This window comes from Callithrix jacchus, chromosome 10 (assembly GCF_049354715.1).
Source record: "Callithrix jacchus isolate 240 chromosome 10, calJac240_pri, whole genome shotgun sequence".
NCBI lineage: Eukaryota > Metazoa > Chordata > Mammalia > Primates > Cebidae > Callithrix > Callithrix jacchus.
Window position 1 is genome coordinate 113,730,454 of NC_133511.1, and position 5,326 is coordinate 113,735,779.

General features: G+C 35.1%; 1 pseudogene; it reads left to right on the forward strand.

The window, feature by feature from the left end:
* The first annotated feature begins 2,256 nt into the window (after window positions 1-2,256).
* Window positions 2,257-3,783, forward strand: LOC100404680 (olfactory receptor 5D13-like; annotated as a pseudogene).
* The last annotated feature ends 1,543 nt before the right edge of the window (window positions 3,784-5,326 follow it).

Consider the following 5,326-nt stretch of genomic DNA (forward strand, 5'->3'; position numbering starts at 1 on the left):
TCTTTATTTCTGCCTTCATTTCATTGTTTATCCAGTAGTCATTCAGAAGCAGGTTGTTCAGTTTCCATGTAGTTGTGTGGTTCTGAGTTAGTGTCTTAATCCTGAGTTCTAATGTGACTGTACTTTGGTCTGAGAGAGTGTTTGTTATTATTTCCATTCTTTTGCATTTGCTGAGGAGTGATTTACTTCAAATTATGTGGTCAATTATAGAGTAAGCGTTATGTGGCACTGAGAAGAATATATATTCTGTGGATTTGGGTTGGAGAGTTCTGTAGATGTCTATTAGGGCCACTTTGTCTAGATCTGAGTTCAAGTCCTGAATATCCTTGTTAATTTTCTGTCTCATTGATCTGTCTAATATTGATCATGGTGTGTTAAAGTCTCCCACTATTTTGTGTGGAAGTCTAAGTCTCTTTGTAGGTCATCAAAAACTTGCTTCATGCATTCGGGTGCTCCTGTATTGGATGCATATATATTTTTGTTTGTTAGCTCTTCTTGTTGCATTGATCTCTTTACCATTATGTTATGCCCTTCTTTGTCTCTTTTGATCTTTGTTGGTTTAAAGTCTGTTTTATCAGAGACTAGGATTGCAACTCCCGATTTTTTTTTGCTCTCCATTTGCTTGGTAAATATTCCTCCATCTCTTTATTTTAAGCTTATGTGTGTCTTTGCACAGGAGATGGATCTCTTGAATACAGCACACTGATGGGTCTTGACTCTATCTAATTTGCCAGTCTGTTTCTTTTGATTGGGACAGTTAGCCCATTACATTTAAGGTTAATATTGTTGTGTGTGAAATTGATTGTGTCATTTTGATGCTAGTTAGTTGTTTTGCCCATTGGTTGATGCAGTTTCTTCACAGTGTCAATGGTTTTTACGATTTGATATGCTTTTGGAGTGGCTGGTACTGGTTGTCCTTTTCCTTATTTAATGCTTCTTTCAGGAGCTCTAGTAAGGCAGGTCTGGTGGTGACGAAATCTCTCAGCAATTGCTTTTCCATAAAGGATTTTATTTTTCCTTCACTTATGAAGCTTAGTTTGGCTGGATATGAAATTCTGGTTTTTAAATTTGTTTCTTTAGGATGTTGAATATTGTCCACCACTCTCTTCTGGCCTGTAGGGTTTCTGCCAAGAGTGAGTCTGATGGGCTTCCCCTTGTGGGTAACTTGACCTTTCTCTCTGGCTGTCTTTAGCATTATTTACTTCATTTTAACCCTGGTGAATCTGGTGATTATGTTCCTTGGGGTTGCTCTTCTTGAGGAATATCTTTGTGGTGTTCTCCGTATTTCCTGAATTTGAATGTTGGCCTGCTTTTTGAGGTTGAGGAAGTTCTCCTGGATAATATCCTGAACAGTGTTTTCCAACTTGGTTTCATTCTCCCTGTCACATTCAGGTACACCAATCAAATTTAGATTTGGTCTTTTCACATAATCCCATATTTTTTGGAGGCTTTGTTCATTTCTTTTCACTCCTTTTTCTCTAATCTTGCCTGCTCATTTTATTTCATTGAGTTGATCTTCAGTCTCTGATATCCTTTCTTCTACTTGTTCGATTTGGCTATTGAAACTTGTATATACTTCATGAAGTTCTCATGTTGTGTTTTTCAGTCCCATCAAGTCATTTATATTCTTCTCTAGGCTGGTTTTTCTAGTTAGCATTTCGTCTAACCTTGTTCCAATGTTCTTAGTCCTTGCATTGGGTTAAAACATGCTCCTTTAGCTGTGTGAAGTTTGTTATTACCCACCTTCTGAAGCCTGCTTCTGTCAGTTTGTCAAATTCATTCTCTATCCAGTTTTGTTCCAATGCACAGGGAAATATTTTTAACATTAATTAAAAATTAAGGAATAAGAAATTTATGTGAAATTATGAAATACATACAATATACAAATTTGCAAAAATACAAAGATCAAATATTATATTAAAACTTTCTAAAATGTTGGATGTAATTATTATTGGAAAGAGGAAAAGACACATTTCTTTTTTGTTTGTATTTTTCAAGAGTAATGCTACTGTGAAAACTAGAAAAGTAGCTTAAAAATGTGTATAGAACATGAGCCAATTTGGTTTTATCAATGTGCACACATACACCTCAATAATGTTTGCATCAAGCTAGAGGGCCAATATATTTTATACACATTGTTTCTTTTTTTTTTTTTTTGGAAATAGCTAGGAGAGAAAGATCAACGTAGACATTTTTTTCTTCAAAGGAGAATTCCTTTGAGCAAATGAATGAGGAAGAAGGGCTATAAAGTCACCAATGCAAGAATCTCAAATCAGGGCTTCAAGAATATCTGTAGGGCCAGAGAAGGGAAGCTCAGAGGAGAATCTCATGGAAAACCTTCTGTGTGTAAATAAGAGAAGTAATTGTGAGAATGCTGCATAGACTGGAGGAGACATCTAGGAAAAAAGTATAATAATGTTTGAAAAAATATTTCCTTAGAAGTGTTGAAAATAGACTAGACAAAAATAAAATGCATTGAATGACTTTCACATTAATTCTTTGGATGAAAATCAAACCTCATAACCTGCCCTGGGCAGCTTCAGTGCCTTGGATATGGTTTTAGAATGGTCTGACATGTTTTTCACATCTATAAATTATTAAATATCTCAAATAAAGACTTCAGAAGAAAACAGAAGACTTTGAAACAACTTTCCTATTTTGTCCCAGGGACCAAGAAAATCATACTACCAATGTCACCTTCATCCTCTTGGGCTTCTCAGAATATCCAGACCTTCAGGTGCCCCTGTTCCTGGTCTTCCTGACCATCTACATGGTCACTGTGCTGGGGAACCTGGGCATGATCATGGTCATCAGGATCAACCCCAAACTCCACACCCCCATGTACTTTTTCCTCAGCCACTTGTCCTTTGTTGATTTCTGTTATTCCACCACCCTTACACCCAAACTGTGGGAGAACTTGGCTGTGGAAGACAGAAGCATCTCCTTCACAGGATGCATCATGCAGTTCTTCTTTGCCGGCATATTTGTGGTGACAGAAACATTTATGCTGGCAGCGATGGCCTATGACAGATTTGTGGCAGTGTGTAACCCTCTACTTTACACAGTTGCAATGTCCCAGAGGCTTTGCTCCTTGTTGGTGGCTGCATCATACTCCTGGGGCATAGTCTGTTCTCTGACACTTACCTACTTTCTCCTGGAATTATCCTTCAGAGGAAATGATACCATTAATAACTTTGTGTGTGAGCCTGCTGCCGTTGTTGCTGTGTCATGCTCTGACCCCTATGTGAGCCAGAAGATCATTTTTGTTTCTGCCGTATTTAATGAAATAAGCAGCCTGATGATCATTCTCACCTCCTATGCTTTCATTTTTATCACTGTCATGAAGATGCCTTCCACTGGGGGGCTCATGCTCCACATGTTCCTCCCACCTGACTGCCATTATCATTTTCCATGGGGCCATCTTTTTTCTCTACTGTGTTTCTAACTCCAAAAGTTCATGGCTCATGGTCAAGGTGGGCTCTGTCTTTTACACAGTGGTCATCCCCATGCTGAACCCCTTGATCTATAGCCTCAGGAACAAAGATGTCAAAGAGTCAGTTAGGAAGTTAGTCTTTACCATATTATTATGTCTTACGTTAAAGTCTAGAAGATGAATTTATTTCTGTTCAAGAATATTGTGCAGAACGACCCAAAAGTTCTAGAATTGCTAACAATCTAAATTCCTTTTTCAAACAGCAAAGCAGTGGATGTGTTTAATTTAACCCCTAGTTAATGGTTATTTGACATCTGTTTAAATTGTCGTAGATTAGCTAACAAGTAACACAGCAACATAATCTCTAATGATGTAACTTGTCATTAAACTCAAAATTTGTCATGTTAAGATTTCTGAGTTAATATACATTTTCCTTTTGCTGCCCCGGTAAACCTTCCATTCTTTTTCAGTTGTTGGAGAATGGTCTTGTAGATTTGTTCTGAAAATTTATAGCTTACCATGAAGGTGGATATAGCAAATGCAATACAGTGAAGTAAGAGATGTTCAGCATTCAGGCTTCTAAGTTTAAAAGAAATATTTGTTGATTTCCATATAGGGTGCATTGATGTATTCTAAGTATATATAAGGCATAAGTCTGCCCACAAAGTCCAGAATGTTGTTTAGTAAAATTTTATTGGTTAACATAAAATTTTATTTGGCCATTGTACCCAATACATAAAAAAATGAAAATAGCCATGTATTTCAGAAATAGGTATTTTGAAATCTGAATTTGTCCTTCCTGACAATCTTGATTTGTATGAATTATATATTGATCCATAACGAAATACCACAAATGTCAGTGATATATAACATTAGATAATTATTATTACTTTGTCAATTGATTTGGTAGTCCTGCTAATATCAGCTGGTGCATTGTGGCTAATATCTAGTCTAACGTGTTTAATGGGAACTCATAGACCTGCATAATGATTGGATAGCCCTGCCGCTATGTGTCTGTGATCCTTTATAGGGTCATCTGTCTTACAGTGATGGACATATGTGTGATTTATTTATTTACTTTCTTTGATCTGAATGGTTTTTGGATGGATGGATAGAAAGAATAACTTTTAATGCTGTTATTAGCTTCAAGCCTTTTTCTATGTCTTTTCTATGGAATGTTTTATTTATCATCATTTCATTGATATAGATATGAAATACTATAAAATTTATTTTAGTAATTGTCCTATGTGTATCTTCTATAATAATTTTGCAATTGTGGTCTGCATTATTCCAGTATTATTTTTAATGACAAGCTTTTACATTTTTAAATGAAATGTCTTGTTATTAATATTGTTATTAATTTATGCTTTTCTTTCATCTTCATGGAATTATATTTGCATATTTTTTGATTTGTGTTGACTTTATAGTTTTTAATATGTTAAAATATAGTCATGTTTGATGACTGCTCATATATACATAAACCAACTGTATTCTTATTACTGGTATCACTCTGCCCTCTAGTGGGAATTCTATTTTTTGCCACTTGTAACAAAAATTTATTCTCTCAGCTACTATTTAGGTGAATTTTGTACAATTAGACTATATGAAAACAAATTCTATGAATCACAATTGGCTTAGAATGATACAACAATTAGACAAGAGTTGACTTGGTAATATTGATGAAAAGTGAAATATTTTGTTCTCATTAAATCAAACTACGATAACATTTTTAAAAAACCGTTTCTTCGTGCAAGAAAGAATATTGGACCAAGATTTATTCGTCAACCTTTTATATAATTTGGTAGTTTTCCAGGAAAAATCATTAAAATATTCAAGTTTTGGTTAACCATTTGTAATATTTTTGAAAAGTTTATGAATACATTCAGAAATTCT